The 9,360-nt window shown below is 43.0% G+C and overlaps 1 long non-coding RNA gene across 1 annotated transcript in view; it reads left to right on the top strand.

The window, feature by feature from the left end:
- The window catches only part of LOC108494810, a 13,049-nt gene extending 8,324 nt beyond the window's left edge, over positions 1–4,725 (top strand). Inside the window, exon 2 of the long non-coding RNA XR_001873964.1 lies at positions 3,270–4,725. This is a non-coding gene — a long non-coding RNA (uncharacterized LOC108494810). The remainder of the gene's footprint in view (positions 1–3,269) is intronic.
- The last annotated feature ends 4,635 nt before the right edge of the window (positions 4,726–9,360 follow it).

Genomic DNA, 9,360 nt, shown 5'->3' with positions numbered 1-9,360 from the left:
CAGCTGAAGAAATGTCAGCGGTATTAAAGCTCAATTTCATTATAAATATCCAGCTGGAATAATTTCTTTTTAAGCGAACGGGAATCAATCCAGAAAGATTCCTGCAGCGTTTTTGTTGTTTTTTTTTTCTTTTTTTTTTTTTAACCTCCTGCAGACAAAAGGGGGGATGTTGCAGTTTGGATTTATTTTTGTATTATACCTATATCTCTAAGGCTTCTTTTCTGTTAGTGTTACATAGTTCCTCCAATAATTATTTCATCAGTCTCTGTAATTGTACTTTTTAACTGGAATAAAAGGAATCTGTGGGCTAAAAGAGATTTTTTAATCTTACGATGAAAATGGAAGAGCAAATAAATGTTAGGCATCAATTTAATCAATAAATAGAATGAGTAAGTCAGGCTTAGTAAAGATTGAAGATCTTTTTCAGCACTAAAATAAAAACCACCAGGCTGGGACTAATTTCAGTTAGAAGTATATTTAATATGCTACCATGATATTTAATATAAGGTATTCCCAAGTATTCTGCAAATAATTAAGAAGGAGAAAGATAAACAGATGAGACTTTTTTTTATTTTTTAATATGGGGGTGTTTTTATATTAAAAAAAATCCCTTAAATTTTGCAAAACTCTGGCATCCAGGAGTTAGGTCTGAGCAGCAACTGTAGCTTGGTGACTTTGACCTCGTTGTAGCTGAGTTGGAACTTGCCTTCCCAAGTTGAAAGGCACGGGCTTTGGTGGCAGTAAAAGGTAGAAGAGGTCCGAGGCATTCTGCAGTTTTCCATTGTTGCTCTTTTATTTCAAGGGTTTTAACAGGACCTAAAGTTGCAGAGTACTGCAGCTGGAAAAAAAAAAACCATAGAAAAAGGAGAATACTTTTCTTGCCTTTCTTCCCTGAATCATTTCCAAGGTACTTAAGGATTTATTGGGCCAGATACCAAATTACAGTTGAGATGCTGTGTAGTGGCTCGTGTTGATTAGATGATTGATTAATTTCTAATCGATTTCTGATTCTCAAAACTTGATTCCCATTGTAAATGCTCGATATTAAAATGCAGTTTACCATGGAATCTGATTGCAGCCTCTTCACAGAGTCACATCAAACCCGATCGAAATGCCAGTTGAAAATACCATAATAGACCTATTTTTTTATCGAATTTGTTAACCCTTGAATCTCTCTGCGAGGAAGGATTTGGCCGTGCTGCTTCAAAGCAGTGAAATGCTTATTCACAGCACGTTTGGGCACAATCCCTGCAATAATAGAAGGCACTGTAATACCCCGAGCATTAACTCGGTGTTAATCTGCGCCTCCGAGCGCTGCCAAGTGATTTTGAGGATTTTTAATGGCCACTTTTCCTTTTCGTGCCACCCTCCCTGATTTTTTTTTTTTCCTTCTCTCCTCCGGGAGGGAAGGTGGGAGGAGAGGCAGAGTTGAGGAGTTCAGGACGTGGGTTTCCCAAAGGTACAGTCGCAGCTCCTCACGAGGCTGGAGCTGGGAAGAGGAGCCTCTCTCTGCCAACTGTGCCGCATTCCTGCTGCCCTGCCTTTTTCCCAGGGCTCAGAAGGAAAGAGCATCCCAGTTCTTCTTCACTCTTGGGAACACACACATTGTTCCAATAATCCAGGCAATAAATGCTAATTAGTAATGCTTAAGGACCCTACCAGTCAGAGTAATTATCATAATTTACCTCTTCCTTGTTAAAAAACATTCCTTGCTGATTTTAAATTTTTTATTTTTTTTTTTTTCCTCAAAGTGATGGTTTCTCCCTTTTTTTTTTTTGCTTCTGGAAAGCATTCCTGGTTGGATTAGCAAGAACTCTGTGGGTCCGCTGTAGCTTTGAAACCCGCTTCGTGTATTTTATAGGGAACTGGAGCTAAAGATTTTCCCACACATAAAAATCCATTTAAAACCTGGTATATTTTTGCCTTTTCCTCCCCTCTCCGCTCCCCCCTCCATTCCCCAGCACCACCAAAAACCACTTGCAGAGGGAGAACAAAGGAAATCACTAACTATAAAGGCATCATTAAGTGTGAGGAGCAACAGCAAGATAGAGTGTGTGATATGACAACATATTTTATTGCACAAAAGTAGAGATAATTAAATAATTCAGTGGTATTCTTAGCTAATTAGCACAAAGATCTTTCAGAAGCCATCAAGAAAATGGATCTCATCAAATCTAATAATATGCTACGTTTCCCGAAGATCCTGCATTTCCCAGTGTTGCTGCTGCTTCCCCACCTGACACAGCAACACCAAAGGTTACAGAGAGTTGTACATTTAATTGGGCTGTTCCCCAAGAGAATATTTTCCGTGGAAGGGGATCAGGTATTTAGAGGAAATGAATATGCAGAGCTGGAATTTTCAGTGTTGGTGGATAGCAGAGAAAAGGATCAGAGCTTCGGGAAAGGCAGATCTGTTAAAAGTGATCCATTTAAAAGATGGAATTATCAGCCAGGAGCCTTTCTTGGGGTGACTGTGATGGGGCTGAATCCTTGGGATTTGGAGCTGCTAAATGAATGCTGGGGTCCCAGATCTTTTTATGGAGTTAATTGAGGACCTGGATTGCCTGTTTCCACATTTGAGAAATGTGTGGCAGAGTCCAGGGGAGGTTTGGGACCTCTGGTTTGATGTGGGCTCTCATTTCAAGGCCAAAGCCTTGTCCCACTTGTCGGTGGATCAAACTGGGAAGAGCTCCATTCCCACCAGTTGGGCTTCAGTGGGACAGCTACAACTCTTGTGCCATGCACATCTTTTTTCTTCTGGGTTCTTGAGTTTTTTACCTGGAATGAGTGACTGATTATGTTCCTGAGCTCAGTCCAGGTTGGCAACCTACAGATCCCATACAGGGGAACAGGGACAGGTACCTGCAGGGCATTGAAGCTGCATCTGGAAAGCTCTGTGAGGCACGTTCCCAATAATGAGGTGCATCAAATAATTACTCAGAATATCTCCTTGTATTATTCAGAATATCTTACCTATATATATTACCTTTGATGTAAATGTATCCACAAGTTCACGAGGTGCATTTGCAAACTCTAATTTACTGCCTCTGTATTGGATATATTTGGGGTTACTTTTTCCCCTGCCAAACAAAGGAATTTGTCTGAAAATTTGACCTTGCCAGTCAGTTAAAAATCTCCTGTTTTAAGCAAAATGCCAGCATGCTGCCTTACCCTTTAAATAATGGAAGGGGATGTGCATCAGTCTTAGATTCAGCACTAGTTGTTGCTTTTCCTCTGGCCCCAAACTGAACTTTGCTCCTGTGTTACAGTTATGGTGCATTTGACTCCCTGGACTACCCAGACAAGTAAAGCTGTGGGGTAAGATGTTCCAGTTTGTGATTTTTTTATTTGTTGTTGTACATGGAAGGGAGAACTTACAGGCTCACCCTGAAACTGCAGTGTCCCAGCATGTGGAGAGAGACTTCTCCCTGCTCAGAAAGAGGTGGGGACTCATTTATTCGAGGTAGATGGAAGGAATAGGAGGGGAAAAGGCACCTAAAAGTGATTTGCCCAAGGAAGCACATTATTAGCAAAGCAGTAATTCATGTCTCCTGGTTTACAGGGCTCTACTTAATGGCATATATTCTTCCTCTGTGGAACTTTCCTGCTTGGGCATAAGATTAATAACTTAATTATGGCTCCTGATATGCCAGGAGACCCTCTCATGTACCTCAGATGGAACCATGAAAGAATATGTTATTTCTGTGAGCAAGTCATGCCTTTTTGCCCTTCTGTTTTTCTGTCATTCACCCAATGCTCTGGCAACTGTATTTGATATGAGAGGGCATTAAAACCAATTAAAAGATGAAAGATGAGCCTCTGATTTACATGGTGACTGTGGAAGGCTGAGACTGCTGCAATTGTTTTCATTTAACAGCTCTTCCCACACTGCAGTCAGTGAATCTCTAATCTCCTGGACTGAAATGTCTGACACTTTCAGAATCATTTATTTGCTGGCTCTTGTGTCTGTGTGGTGCTCCCAGAGCTCCACCCACAGCGGTGTCTCAGCAGTGGGCTGATGGTATATTGGATATAAATGTATGTTCTTTAAGGGGGTGGGGGGGGATAAAAGGCTGAACACGGGCTTTGCTGTGCAATATGTGCCATCCTTTAAATAAGGGGTAACTGCAGCAGCAAGTGTTGGAGGATGGCTTGGGCTTCTGAGACACAAGGAGTAGATTAACCCTGGCACAGTTTATTCCTTGCTGCTGACCCTCAACCAGCACCACTGAGCACAACCTGGTGCTATTTGCTGTTGTGTTCCTCTGGAAGATGGACAGAAGGGATGCCCTTTGGTGTCCTGTGTGGCAAAGAGGAGGATAAGCTCAGTCAGCTCCTGAGAGAAGTCTCCAAACTGCTCCCTCTGGCTGCTCCAAGAAGCTGAACCTCTGGCTTCTGTTCCCTGGAAGCTGTGTCTGGTGATCACAGGCCACTTGACTGCCCTGCTGGTAACTTCACTTTTAAGATGAATTATGCAAGAAATGCTGTGAAGCATCAGAAATGCTGAGGATTGAGAAGAGTCCTCCCAGTGCATGAACTCGTTTCTGAATCAAGCCCGAGACTCACCTGGATTCCACCTCCTCCAGAAAGGACAAAAAAAGGGGAAAAGGGATCAAAAATCAATCAGAGGACTTTGGTTTTGCTGTGTTTGTATCATGTCTGAACCTGCAAAGAGTATCCTTGGTTATTCCCAAGGAATCCAGTAAATGGTGACTCTGTCAATCAGTTACTTGCAGTGTGTTTGTCTCATTTGCTCACCTCCTTCTCCCCTTTCCACCAGGCCTTTTAGAGCTCCTCATTCCCTGGGAGGAGAGGATGGAGTGGTTGGGACTGGGCTCTTCCTGGGGCTTGGAGGGAGTGGGGAAAAAAATGCCAGCTTGGGAAGGGGGTTGGTGGGCTCACGGAGCACCTCACACACAAAATTTGCCTCCAGATTTAATTGTGTTTTCACTCCACTAATACCTGCCAGGGAAAGCTGATTTTAAAGATGTGTTGCCTCTCACTGTTGATGGCCCAACTAGGGTAAAATTCCATGAAATCTGGATTTTTCTCTCCCATGTTTCATAGATAATTCAGAAATAACAGTGCAGCTTTTTAATTCCTGCTCTTCTTCATCCCCCTTTGCTCTTTTTCACGTGACCCAACGTCCCACGTGCAGTTTTGGGGTGTAATGTGGATTTTGAAAGATGCTGCAACATAATTGGAGCAGGAGGGAAGCCCTGGGTTTGAATTAGTGGTGTTCTGCTTGCTGTCTTTATGTCAGCATTCAGTTCCTTTTGGAATATGTGAATAGGAAATTTAAAAATAGGGATCAAACCCCAGCAAAACCACGACATTTTGGTTCAATTGCCAAAAAGATTCAGTGAGGAACTGAAGTCCCCAGATTCCTCAGGCAGCCAAATGCTTTTTTTTTTTTCTTACAGTCGTGGCATAAAAACTGATATTAAGAAGGAAAATGAAATTGCTGCAGTTTTCTTTCCTCCCTGTCTATTTTAGGAACATTTTAGGAAGAGTTTTCCCCAAATTCCAGCCCCCCCCAAGCACAACCTCTGTCTGTTGTACTTGCACAGAGGACATGGGGAGTTGGTGGGAATTCCCTGGGAGCTGGAGGCAGGGAAGAGGAGACTCCAGTGGCAGCCCCAAAGCTGCCAGCAGTTATTCCTCCTGAGGGATCTCTCCCAAGCCCAAACATGAAACTGCAGTGGGACAGTGGGGGAGGTGTGTTTCCACATTTATCTTTTCAGTTGAGATAGAAAACCCAAGGTCTTCTCTGGTGTCCAGGGACAGATGTCCAGGGAGAAGTTTTGTTCCTTTGGCACAATCTGTGTGAAACCTTCTCTGCTTTTTCCCCCCCCCACTCTTTCCAGAAAAAAAAAAAAATTAAAAAAATACCCTATTTTTGGTTTCAATTCCCCCCCCCCCAAAAAAAAAGACAACAGTGTTGTTGGAACCCTCTCCTCACCTCCTAAATAAAGAGACAAAATATTCTGGGATGTGTTTGCTCCTTTCCAGGTTGGAATGTATGACTCTGTTGGAAAACAACACAGGGCTCGCTGTTATAAAACATATGGAGCAATATCTGAGTGTGTTTTGTTCACATATGATGGTACCTCATTATTTAGTAATGCATCACTTCTGCAGCAACTTCCATCTGTGGATCTCAAGGCACTTTCTGCAGAGGCCTGAATTAACTCCCACAAGTGCCTTGGTGAGGTGGGTATGGAAACATTCCTGGTCCTTGTTCACAGGAGGGGAAACCGCAGGCAGAGAACCATCATTTGCAAGATTTTTAACCTCTGTGTCCTCCTTTGCACACTTGGATTTTCCTGCTGACACAGAGTGAGACTGTTCCTTTTCAACCCAGCTATTGAAAATATCCATCGAGCACAGTGGTATCAAATATAATCTGATTTGGAAGGGGTTTTTTGTTTGGTTTTAGTTAGTTTATTTTGTTCCTGTAGGACAGGGGAGGGGAGACTGGCTTTCCATCCTGAGGCTTTGCTCAGCAGAAGGCCAGGGATGTGTTATTCTTGTGGGGTGGGGAGGTGCCTCAGCACCTCTGAAAAACCACCCCAGCCTAAAAGCACTGATTAGAGAGTTTGGCTCAGGCATTTTGCCTGAGATGGCAGGGCTGATAATTGGATTTCAGCTTTCTGAGACTCCAGTCCATTACTGCAGCTATAAATCACGGGGCTGCAATCACTCCTCTAATGCACCCTTCCTTTGGAAATGTTTCCTCCACGGCCCTTTTCCATCTGTGCCTATGGAAACACCTCCAGTGTGGGGAATACAGCAGTGGGGGGATAAAGCTGTGCCTTCAGCAGCTCTTAGTGCACTTGTTGACTCCCACCCGGCATTACCTCTCCCCATGAAGCAGTTTGGGATGTTTGGAGTGTGCTCAGCGGGGCAGCTTGAGCAGCTTTTACCCCTGTAAAGATTTTCCTGTGTTAATTCCCGTCAGCCCCAAGGAGGAAAGTCACGCAGAAAAGTTGCACAGGCAAACCTTTGCTTAATCAAGGCTTTAACTTCTTGGAGGTGCTCAGTTTGTTTTGACCTCAGGACTAAAGAGCTGCTCTTTTAAAGCCCTGCTTTTTAATTTTTTTTTTATTTTTATTTTTTAAATAGATCAGGATAAACCCCTCAGTGACTCTGCACGTATTCTCTGCTGTCATTAAATTCTGCCTCACAGGGTAGACTGACAGCCAGCCCTTTCTTCAGATAAATATAACAACAAGATTAATCTGGGAGAAGTAATGCAGTGCCAGGGGATACCCCGGGTGAGTGGCAGCTGAGAAATAAAACATGGGGGGTTTGCTGTGGGAGGCAGAGTTACCTTAATTTAAATCTTCCCTCCTGCTCCAGGATTGCCCAGCCCAGAGAGCCTTGGAAGCTGCAATTGGGGGTTAATCAGGAGGGATGTTCCGTGAGGGAACTTTTCTGATTTTTGTACCAGCCTACCCCCTGTTTTTACATCTCACGAGCCAGAATATCCCTTCATGTGGACTTCAGCCTGTCCCTGCTTGCTGCTAAAACAGAAGACAAAGGTAACAGGATCAGTTAATCCTTATAATCTTCAGCATTGTTGGAGCCTCCATGGTTTTTTTTTCTATAAACCCAAACATCTTTGCTGCTGGCAGATTTAAAAGAATGAGCACATAAAGATGCTCTTTTCTCTTTTTCATAAGTTAATTTCTGAGCTTTGGTTTTTTCCTCTACCTGCTGCCTTCAGAGCTTTGCCTCTTTCCTGAGACCTGGGCTTGGCTTGGTGCAAAAACCACACGTGCAATGGGAGAGATCCTTTCTTAAGCTGACCCGAATGTCATTGTCAGAATTGCACCAGGCATCATTTTGACCCAGAGACAGTAAGATCAGATGTTAAAACACTGAACCAGGAGCTCATCAGCAGGAGGTCTCATTCCTGCTGAGATTAGTCAAGCCTGTTCTCCTAGACATTTTTTATCCATATCAAGAGGAAGTTTGGAACTAAATTTAATCTATTTCCCAGAAGCTGCTGATGCTTTCATGTAAAATGAGGAGTTGGTTGTCAAGACAGGAACAAATTTTTGGAGCCATCACGAGCCTTTCTCTGATTAGTGTACCAAAGACATGAACTGATTTGATATATGGTGGCCATAATAATTAAAACTGTCTTTCCAAACACACATATCGAATTCCTTTCCTACCTTGACACACCCACAGCCCCTGTCCCATGCTTAGGAACACAAGAAATGGAGAATTAGGCCACACCTGACCACTCAGTGTTCCTAAAGTGACCCAGCTGAGCAAACCAAAGAGATTGCAACAAGCCTTTCATCTACTGATGGTCTAATGGGATCCCTTTGTGTTGATTTTAGCACTTTCTCTTCTTGGCTGAATTAAAGAATCCACTGCACTGATGCCCAGCCTTTTATTGTTGTGCCATGTTATTCATGAATTATTCCAGTTTCATGGTTATTTTGGTTTTGGCACTGTAGCCTCTTCTAAAATATTCGTACAACAAAAGACAGGAACGTGGTTTTTTCCACGTCCTGTCTGTCTGTCTGGAGCTGTGGATCCAAACACTTTCCAGCTTTGAGGATCCACCTGATGATTTATGAGAATGGGATGGTGTGAATCAAGAACTTGGCATCCACGTGTTCTAGGCAGGTTCTAGTCCTGTTCCTGCTCCTCAGAAATTATCATTACTGACTCATCCCTAGAAAATGTAGGAACACCAGAACCCATGTCCTGAGTCCCCTCAAACTTAAAATTCGGATTTGGGGTTTATTTTTCCCACCAGTCAGTCTTTATTTCTTTCAGAATAAGACCTAGTGAAGTGTTTTGAGAACTTGGTCCCACCTTTGATGTATAAAATCCTGTCACCTCCAGATCTTCCCAACCCACTTGAAAAGAACAGAGCACAGAGGGAACATCCTGCAATATTATGGGATAAGGGAATTTTCCCCTGCCCCCCTCAGTAAAAACGGATCAGGCCATCTAATATTGCACAAACTGACATCTTTTTTCTAAAAATAGCTGTCTGAACATTCAGTCAATGGAGTAATCCAATTGCCTGAACATTCTTGGGTGCTTTATCATTTAAATTGTAATAAATCACAGTGTGCCACAAGCTGTATTGAGCTGCATCAAGTTACACTCCCACCAATAACATGCGGTGACCAGATGAAATCAGTGTGACATGATGGAATTGAGCTGAAAATTCAATGCATGCCCTGTTTTGTCTTAAAAAGTTGGCTTAGACAGGCCTCAAAAATTAGGGGGATTTTCTAAAAATCACTGCCCCTGTCACATTTCCACTCGCCATTTCTCCCCTTCATTTACTTTAAATAATGAGCACACAGGGCCTGCCCCCAAGTGCAT

This window comes from Lepidothrix coronata, unplaced genomic scaffold, assembly GCF_001604755.1.
Source record: "Lepidothrix coronata isolate B3197 unplaced genomic scaffold, Lepidothrix_coronata-1.0 Scaffold27, whole genome shotgun sequence".
NCBI lineage: Eukaryota > Metazoa > Chordata > Aves > Passeriformes > Pipridae > Lepidothrix > Lepidothrix coronata.
Note: the sequence above shows the minus strand (reverse complement) of the source record. Positions and strands in the feature narration are given on the sequence as shown.